We start from the raw sequence: 10,822 nt of genomic DNA, 5'->3' as shown, positions 1-10,822 counted from the left end.
GAGGTTATCACTGGGCTTGGTGGTGTCAGACTTATTTGTTAAGAAATTTAAACATCGAGAAGCTGATGTCTTTGTCTATTTTAGGAGTTTTTTTGTGTGGTAGATTTTTTTTTGTTTGTTTTTTTTACATGCTTGCCATTTGTATAATGCAATGAAAAATATATATATTGTTTAAACGTAGAGAGTGCTAGAATGGTCTGGGAAAGATAATTCAAATTCCTTATATTTATATAAACATTCCAGTTAACCTGCTTTAACTACCTCATGGCTGTGAATGTTGGTCAGGTTCAGAGACGCCATCTTGAAATTACAACGAATATGTAAAAACAACCTAGATCTTTCAATACGGTTTTGTAGCTGCAGATGCTAACAAAAATAATTCTAAGCACCGATAATATGACATATAGAGAATAACTTACTAACACTGGAAATATTCTTGGAAAATAAAGGGAAAAAAAATGAGATTGGTTAAAATCTTCATACACATTTATTGTACATACTTAATTTTTTTATTGTCTGTTTTTTAAGACAGTAGGGCACCCCTGAAAACACTACTTTTTATTATTTATTGTGTGGCATTTTTTTTTTCTTTTTTAATTTTTCATTTTGTTTTATAACTACATAATCATGATGTAAACAGCCAAAGTTATTTGCACTGAGAGCTGTTCATTAAGAAATGACTCTACCACAACTTACAAATCTTGTAAATGAATGCAGAAGCCAAATTGTTGTGGTATTTTCATCAGAGTATATTGAATATAATTCTAGGGTTTGACACAACCACAACAAAAAATTCTGAGTGAGTGCTATGCACTTCATTTTTTTTTAATAAAAGTATCTTTGCCAAACTCTACACTGTGTTGACTCTTCTTATGACTGTTCTGTAATATATAACCATATGATTTTTTTTTTTCTTTCTTTCAGAAAATTTTATATTTTAATATTTAAAGGGACATGAAACCCAATTTTGCTTTCTTTCATGATTCAGATAGAGCATGCAATTTTATACAACTTTCTAATTTTACTTCTATTATCACATTTTCAATTTTTGAACTCGATGAATGTAAGCTCAGGAGCGTGCATGTGTCTGGCACACTATATGGCTGCCTTTTGGCAAGAATGAGATATATTGCTCCAAATGCCTACCTGCAGGGGCGTATTATGGCCTAGGCAAACAAGGCCAGTGCCTAGGGCAACAGATTTGGGAGGGAGCAGCACATCTGCCCTATCTTCTCTCTCTAAAAGCCACCATACAGTACAGTGAGCGATAAAGTGCAGGCATTTACAGAGAAGAGAAGGCACGTGCGCTGATTAAGGTCGCTCTTCACAGGCAGTGCTCCTTTAAACTGTTGCTTCATTTAGAGCTGCTGGCATTTTTGCAGTGGAAGCGTTCTTGGTGAGAAACTTGCCCGGGGATATGCTTACAAGGTGAGGCAGGAGGAGAAGACCTTGTGCCGATATGCTGCCTCCCCTTGTCAGCTGTGGTGGGTCTGCGAGTGCAGTGCTTATTGCAGGTCCTGGTAACTAACAGACTGGATGCGTCTGTGCACTGCTTAGATCAGCTTGTGATGTCTAATCATAAACTCTCAGTGCTACTAATAGCTAGCTTTCTCTGCATTCATGAACCCACGGAGTAAATAGTAAATGGACACTTAAAAAGTTTCATTACTTGAATGATCACTCCCTCCCTTCTTTCAACTCCCTTATTTTGCTCCCTAATTTTACTCCTTTACCTCCCTTCTTTCCCTCCCCCCTTTTCTCCTCTCCCTCCCCACTTTTCTATTCTCTCCCTCCCTTCCTTTTTTCCTTTCCCTCCCTTTTCTCCCCTCGCCCTTCTCTCAGGGAGAAAATGGTATGAGATGCATGCAATTCAACCCACCTGTATGCAAGTGTTTTGCTAGCCCATTTTCTTTTGAATTGTTCTGGGGGAAAAAAAAACAGTTTACACACTGACTCAAAAAAATATTAAGGGGAAAACGGGCCTAAAACCTTTGGGGGGGGCAGCAGAATGTTGAGTGCCTAGGGCAGCACAAAACCTAAATATGCCACTGCCTACCTGGGGTTTTTTCCCAACAAAAAATAACATGGGAACAAAGCAAATTTTAAAATATAAGTAAATTGGAAACTTATTTTTTTATTTTAATTATATACTCGGTTTTAATCACAAAGGAAAATTTGAGGGTTTCTTATATCTTTAATAGTAAGCAAACATTAGCCCAGAACAGTTTTTAAAGGCACAGTCTACTCCAGAATTTCTATTGTTTAACAAGATAGATAATCCTTTTTGTTACTCATTTCCCAGTTTTGCATACTGATAGAACATACAATTTTAAACAACTTTCCAATTTACTTCTATTATCAAATTTTCTTCATTATCATGTTATCCTTTGCTGAAGAAGCAGCATTGCACTACTGACAGCTAGATGAACACAAGAGACAAATGTGCACAGGCACCAATCAGCAGCTAGCTCCCACTAGTGTAGGATATGTGCATATTCATTTTCAACCAAGAGAACAAAGCACATTTAAAAAGAGAAGTGAATTTAAAAGTGTTTTAAAATTAAGTGCTCTGATTCATGCAAGTTTTAACTTTCACTTTCTTATCCCTTTAAGTAAGTTTTTCTGTTTAAACATAGGGTTAGAGAGCCAGGGGAGTAAGAGAAAAGAAGGGAATGGAGTAACTAAGGGTGGATATAAATATTTTATATTTTTTAAGATAAACCTTTTAAGTAAGCATGTGTGAGAATCTCATCCAGTGTACAACTTGCCATATGTTTGCATCACTTCAGGGATTATATGTTTATGGCAAGTGTGAGCATTTTGTCTCTTTAGAAACTCATATTAGAGTTCTGAAGGATCCAATTGCAACACTGAGTGATATCAGACCCTTGAAAGGGAAATGGATATGACTGAGCAGGTTGATTATATTTCTAGCAGTGGGAATGGGGAGGTTTAAGATGGGGAGATTGGGAAGTAGCTGGGTCACAGTAAAAAGGGCAAGTCAAAAGTAAGCAGATTTGCCCGATTGAGTGAAGATGTTAGGGATATCTGTTTAGGGGTGGCAATATCACAGAGGGCTATTCTGCCTAGTATAGTGGAAAGTCCTTCAGTCTTGGAAGAGGGGCATACAAGTCTGGGTCTGAGGCAGATGTTGGTTGTAGGAGAATCTATTATTAGAAAGGTTGATAGGGTAATTTGTCATCCAGACCCCTTAAATAACATAATTTATGTAAGAATTTACCTAATAAATTCATTTCTTTAATGGTGGCAAGAGTCGACGAGCTAGTTACTGATGGGATATACATTCCTACCAGGAGGGGCAAAGTTTCCCAAACCTCAAATGCCTATAAATACACCTCCCACCTCACTCATACCTCAGTTTAATGTATAGCCAAGTTAGGGAGGTGTATAAGGAGTAAAAGCATAAAAAAGAGGAACAGGATAAATGTGCTTTATACAAAACAAATCATAACCCCCAAAAAATAGGTAGGTCTCATGGACTCTTGCATGAAAGAAATTAATTTATCAGGTAAGTTCTTACATAAATTATGTTTTCTTTCATATAGGTGGTGGGAGTCCATGAGCTAGTTACTGATGGCATATAATACCCGAGATGTGGAAGTCCATGAGTAACTATAGAGGGAGGGATAAAATAACAGCTATTTCCACTGAGAAATTAAATCTTCCCCCCCCCCCCCCCCCAAAAAAAAAATAGTTTTCTTTAAAAATTAAAAAAAATGTAATCATAGGCACAAGAATCAAACTGAGACAGCTGCCTGAAGAACCTTTCTACCAAAAGCTGCTTCGGAAGAAGCAAAAACATCAAAATGGTAAAATTTAGTAAATTTATGCGAAGAAGACCAAGTGGCTGCTTTGCAGATTTGATCAACTGAAGCTTCATTCTTGAAAGCCCAAGATGTGGCAACTGATCTTGTAGAATGAGCTATTCTCTGAAGCGGAGACTGCCCCTCCTCTAAATAAGCTTTGTGAATCAGAAGTTTGAACCAAGATGCCAAAGAAATGGCAGAGGCTTTCTGACCTTTTCTGGAACCAGAAAATATAACAGACTAGAAGTCTTTCTGAAATCTTTATTTTGAAATATTTTTATTTAGGTTTTTGTACATACATACATAAAACAAAACAAATAATAATCTAATGAATCCAACATTACTTATGCTCAACTCTCACTTGTAAAGTAGTTAAATATAAAAATAAAAGAAAAATAAAGAGAAAAACACTTTTATATCTTTTATTGCTCTCTATCTATGGCATGATCCGCCTTTCCGCATTTCCTGCTCTCCCCCCCCCCCCCTTTTGGAGGCCTCATAGTAGTGAATGTAAGGTTCCCATTGCAACAAGAATGCTTCCCTATTATTTAGGGTTTCAGCTACTGCGCTTGCTTTCTCGAAGTGGTAAGATATTTTTTGCTTTACCCTATCAAAACTGGGTGGGGCACTCTTCCAAAATTGGGCAACACTCAACCTAACTATAGTGCAAATCCACATAACTAGTCTGTTGTTATGTTTGGTGAATTCCCCAATCGGGAAGTGGAGTAAGGCCTGTTCCATAGTTAAAGTCACCCTCTTCTGAAAGATCTCGCTAATCAGGTTGGAGGTATGGTCCCAAATTTCCTTTGCGTATCTACAACTCCACCACATGTGAGTGTAGGTCCCTGTTTCTCCGCACCCCCTGTAACACAATTTAGTTAGTGGGTCACTCCCCCCTCCCGATCTAGCCGGATAAAGGTACCACCTAAAGGCCACTTTTATAAAATTTTCCTTGAGTGTTGCGTTTTGTGAGAATGATAACCCACCCATAAGGTTCTCTGTCCACTGTTCGACTGACCACGTTTTCCCCGTGTCCTGTTCCCATTTTAACATGAGGTGAGATTTGTCAGCTTTCGGTGGCCGGTTGAAGATTTTGTATAGGGTTGAGATGCCTCCCCTTATATGATGGGTCGATAAACCTAATGTTTCTAGTGTAGTGCAGGGTGGGGCTCTTTCACTCCCCATTATCTGTTGAACCCTAGATTTTAGTTGTAGGTAATGGTACCAAATATGTTTATCCTCAGGGTCAAGGGCTTGGTATTGATCATAGGTCATCAGTGACCCTTCTTTATATGCATCTGCTATCCTATACAACCCCCTGTTGCTCCATTTCTGTTGTGTAGCTGTATCAATAAGAGAATGTTGAGTTATCAAAGGGGTTATTTTCGATTTCTTACTGAGTAGAGGAAATTTTAAATTTAGTTTTTTCCATATGTATATAGTATGTTGTATAGCAATGTATTCATATTTTTTATGTGGCGCAGTGTTATGTGGGGTCCATAATAAGTTAGATACTGGGAAAATGTTTAGGGCCTTAGATTCAATATGAACCCATTGTGGTATGTTACTGGTGTGGAACCACTTTAAGGTTTGCGCCATACGGGCCGAATAGTAGTATGGGACTAGGTTTGGTAATCCCCCCCCCCCCCCTTCCTGTCAGTGCACATGATTTTTTTATTAATCCTCGCCCTTTTGCCCTGCCATATAAAGTGAAGAATGTCCCTCTGGAGTTTGTGCAGTTCCGTGAGTGGTAGTGTTATTGGCAGAGAGCGGAATAAGTATAGTAGTTTGGGGAGTAAAGACATCTTTATAGATATAATTCTTCCATATAAGGATAGTTTCAGTTTCATCCACTTCGCTAACAGCTCTCTGGCATGTGAGAATATTGGTAAATAATTCAGGTAATAAAGGGAATGTATATTGCTGGATAGATTAATTCCAAGGTATTTGGACTTTTTTGCCCAACTAAATGAGAAATTTAATTTCATTAATTTTTGGGTGTGCTGTGGCAATTTAATACCGAATGCTTCGCATTTACTCTCGTTTATTTTGTAGCCTGAAATGCGTCCAAAATGCTGTATTAGGTCATACACTGGGGGTAGGGAGAGCAATGGTTTGGTCAGTGTTAGTATTACGTCATCCGCAAATAAAGAAATTTTGTGGTCAGTCTGTCCTACTGTGATTCCAGAAATGTCTCGATTGTCTCGTATTTTGATTGCTAAGGGTTCTATACTTAACGCAAATAGCAGTGGGGAAAGCGGGCAACCCTGACGTGTGCCATTATTGATGTGTATTGAGTGGGACTGGTACCCGGAAAGTTTAACATATGCAGTAGGGCACGAATACAATGATTTCAATGCATCAGCGAAAGGACCCTTAATTCCCGCCCTACCCAGCACTGCAAACATAAAGTCCCAATCAATCCTATCGAACGCCTTCTCTGCGTCCAGAGATAGGAACAGAGAAGGCGTTCCCTTAACTGTGGCTATATTGATTAAGTCTATTATTTTTCTTGTGTTGTCTGGAGCTTCCCTTTGCATGATAAACCCCACTTTATCGGGGTGTATTAGTTTGGTGAGGAGGGGGTTGAGACGATTTGCTAAAATTTTGGTGAATAGTTTAATATCTTGATTAATTAGTGAGATGGGCCTGTAATTTTGACAGTGGTTTTTATTTTTTCCTGGTTTAGGTATAACTGAGATTCTCGCCATTAACAATTCCTTGGGTATTTCCTTTCCCTGAAGCATTGAATTAAACACTTTGGCTAGTTGCGGAACTAATAAAGGTTGCAGGGTTTTATAGAAAAGACCAGAGTAACCGTCAGGGCCTGGGGCTTTTGAGCCTTTGAGGTTTTTAATACTAAATGTTATTTCCTCGTGGGTTATGGGTCTATTTAGGGAGTCACAATCTTCTACGGTAATGGCTGGGAAGGGACTGTCTCCTAGAAAGTTTATTAATTCTGTAGTCATGTCCTTTCGTGTATTGCTGGTCTTTAAATTATATAATCTACTGTAGTAGTCTGCAAATATGTTGTCATGATTGCTTCCGTTCATCGCCGTGTCGCCGCGGCTCCCGGAACTTCTCTGTGTGTCTGACGTCATGTTGCTTAGCAACATGACGCTTTCTCTCACACCCCTCTGATGACGGTTACGCTCCTGCCCTTTAAATCACGGCGGGAGATCTGAATCTGGGCCCGTTTGTTTGTTTCCCTGGATTGTGAGTACCATATCAATTTTGTTCTTTTGTGTACCGACTTCTGCCTGCCTGACCAAGCCTCTTGCCTAATCCCTACTTGCTGATATTTGGATATTGACTTCTGCCTGCCTGACCTTGCCTGTAGCTTTTACCCTTTTGCTGATACTTGGATGCCGACTTCTGCTTGCCTGACCTTGTCTTTTGCCTATACCTTTTGCTGATATTTGGATGCCGACTTCTGCCTGCCTGACCTTGCTTGTGCCTTTACCTTTAAACCTTTTCTTTGATAAACAAAACCTGCTTAAAGGGACATTTTACTTTTACAAGCTGCAAAAGAGAACTTTGCCTTACTGTTTGTTATACACCTGCTTAAAAGGGACATTTACTTTTACAAGCTGCAAAAGAGAACTTTGCCTTTCTGTTTGTTATAAACCTGCTTAAAGGGACATTATACTTTTACAAGCTGTACAAGAAACTGTGCTATTCTGTTTGTTCTAAACCTGTTAAAAAGGGGACATTTACTTTTACAAGCTGCAAAAGAGAACTTTGCCTTTCTGTTTGTTATACACCTGCTTAAAAGGAACTTTTACTTTTACAAGCTGCAAAAGAGAACTTTTCCTTTGTTTTACAAGCCTGCTAAAGAGGACCTTTTTCAGAAGCTTCAAGTAAGAGCATTTCCTTTTTGTTCTTTGTACTACTTAAAGGGACGTTTTATCCTTTGTGGCTTTCCTGCATTCTGGAACAATATTCATTTTTGTTATCTTCTAATCTGCTTCCTGAGTGGGTCACGTCCTGGATATTTCTCAGTGTGCTAGCGTGTGCTTTCAATTCACGCTAGCAGTTGGGTTACATCCCGGATTGATTCCAGAGCGGCTGACATATGTTCGCTATGGCTTGGGGATCATTGGTGATTTTGTTGTCTGGTGTTTGCATCTGGGGGATTGTAGTGGTTCTAGTAATTTCCTTCAGTTTATTAGCAAACATTTTATCTGGTTTGTTTCCGTAGATGTAGTATTGGGTGTCAATTACCCTTATTGATCTAAGTGCCTCTTTGTTTAGGAGTTTATCTAATTCCTCATTTATTGTTTTTAATTGTTTAGCTATGGTGTTTGTAGGGTATGTGCTAAGTTGTAATCTCAATGCATTTGCTTCTAATCTTAGTTTTGTTTTGGTAGCTTCTATGAGTGTACGTTGCTTGGCTGATTCTGCAATCAATAGCCCTCTAATATATGCTTTCAAGGCTCCCCACTCGAGGATTGGATTATCAGTAGAGCCATCGTTAAGTTCAATAAATTCCCTAACTTGTTGTTGTACCTTATCCAAAATCACACTATCCTGGAGCAAAATGGGGTCATAGGTCCAAGTTTTACATCTAAGTGGGTTAAGCATTCCTGCCAGAGTCACTGTCACAATAGAGTGGTCAGACCATGAGCAATTTTTAATTGAGGCTCTGGTTAGCAGAGGCATTAGAATTTGACTGATGAGGATGTAGTCTATTCTGGAGTGTGTTGTGTGTGCTGGGGAGTAGTATGTGTAATCTCTGACATTCTGGTTCAATGATCGCCAACTATCAGTGAGGTTATGGTCTGTGGTAAAGTCCAACAGGACTCTACTCCTCTTTTTGGGCGAGATACTTTGTGAAAAGGCTTGATTCGATCTGTCTACTTTATCATTCATAGTGCAGTTGAAATCCCCTCCTACAATCATTTTATGTCTTTTCCACAATGTGAGATGTTTGCTTAACTTGGAAATGAAATTTACCTGTTGATCATTTGGGGCGTATATGTTGACTATGAGGACAGGAGTGTTTTGAATCGTTCCCTTTATTATTAAGAATCTCCCCTCCCTATCCTTCACAACCGATTCTTCGTGAAAGTTCAAAGTGGAGTGGATTAGTATTGAGACCCCACATTTTTTTTTAGGTCCTATAGCGTGGTATTGGGTGGGAAAAGCTTTATCCCAGTATTTGGGAGTGAATTTAGGTGTGAAGTGTGTTTCCTGCAACATTACTATGTGCGCATTTAGAGCTTTATATTCTAGAATTGCTTTCTTCCTCTTGACATCTGAATTTAAGCCTCTTACATTATGTGAGATGATGTTTATTGACATGATGCGGTTATGTGGGGGGGGGTAGCTTAACCGGTACCTGTGATCATATACTCGAGGAACCCAAATCCTGGACTCCTGGGGGAGAGCAGTGCGGACCGTCCCATATGTTGTCTCCTCATTCGGAGAATGTACCAAATCTGTTTTGCGAGCAGAGGGAAGGCAAAGTTTAATATATGACAATGAGAGATACCTAGTAATGAGAGAGCAAATTTCAAAAATTTCAGTAAAGACAAAAAAACATGTAACAAAAAGTTGAGCAATGTTGAAGATTATATCAAACAGGTGAACAGGAGAAATCATTATTTGACAAATAAACCTATATTCTTTAATGTGAACATGTGCAATTCTTTGTAGTTAGACGGGGGCAGGAAAAATTAAGGGGGGGTGAGGGGTGGGGGGAAGGTATGGAGGAAGGGCAAAGGGATTAGAGGGGAAGGGTAAAATCCTGAGAATTTAAGCATGTTTTTTATATGCAACATTTAGTCCAGCAATAAAGGTGGTGACAACAATTTAGAATGCGAGATGGACTATATTCTAAAATGGTGCTATCAGTCCAAAACCGGAGGAGGTAATCTCTTCCAGTAATTATTAGGGAACTTTAAAACACTAGAACTGTAAATAAGAAAAACAGGGTCAAACTGTTAACTGGAAGATGACAAGTAGGAGCAAATTTTCGTGTGCTCAAATCAGTTCAATCAGTCTGTGGAACAATTCAGAAACTTGAAAGTCTATATACTAAACCTCTTAATTAAGTGGAGGAGTCCTCATCATCGGTAAGGTGGGCTGCCTGTGTAGTACTGCTCAGCTTCGTTTTCTGTCTCTTTGCTTTACTATTTTTCCCCACTGGAGTCCATTCTCTTTGGATAGATTTCTTCTGGGCTTCTGGAATAGTGGGTGATGTTTGGAGGTCTGTCTGGATTTTTAGTCGGTCCAGTATGGCTTTTCCTTCCTCCAGAGTGGAGCATGCGTAGTTGTTGTTTTGATAGGAAAAGGTTAGCTTAAAGGGGAAATTCCACCTGTATTTGATGTGTTCCTTGGTGAGGGCTGTGGTTATAGGTTTCAAATTTCTTCTCTTCCTTAAGGTAATGGGGGCAAGGTCTGCAAAAATCTGTATGTTATTACCTTCGAACTCAATGCATTTTTTTTCTCTGGCAGCTTTCATGATGAGCTCTTTCACATGGTAGTAATGCATCTTAAGAACTACGTCCCTATTTGTATTTTGCTGAGGCCTTGTGAGGGCTCTGTGTACTCTGTCCATTAATAATAGGTGCAGGTCAAGGTCGGGCACCAGCTGTTGAAACAGATCTGTCATAGTTGCTTCGAGGTCTTTATAGGATTCTGGGAGATCCCTGATTCGCAGATTGGATCTGCGGGATCTATTTTCAAGATCTTCAAGCTGGTCCTCCAGTTTAGTTATGTAGGATGTATTGTCCTGAATGGAGCTTTTAATAACTGGGATTTCTTCAGCCATAGTGTCAAGTCTTTCCTCAATTTCTGCCGTTCTCCCACCTATTTCTTTGATATCTTGTCTAATCTCTTGTAAAGCTGTTTTAAATTCTTCCTGGAACAAGGATTTAATCTGAGACAGTAGATCTCTGTTGGGGTCTTCCAGGTGAGCGGCCTCGGGGGTCCCTTAAGTTGCTCGTTGACGGGCTAATGGCTTTAGCTGGGCTATTTTTATCTGTGCTTTT

This window comes from Bombina bombina, chromosome 9, assembly GCF_027579735.1.
Source record: "Bombina bombina isolate aBomBom1 chromosome 9, aBomBom1.pri, whole genome shotgun sequence".
In the NCBI taxonomy this organism is placed as follows: domain Eukaryota; kingdom Metazoa; phylum Chordata; class Amphibia; order Anura; family Bombinatoridae; genus Bombina; species Bombina bombina.
Note: the sequence above shows the minus strand (reverse complement) of the source record.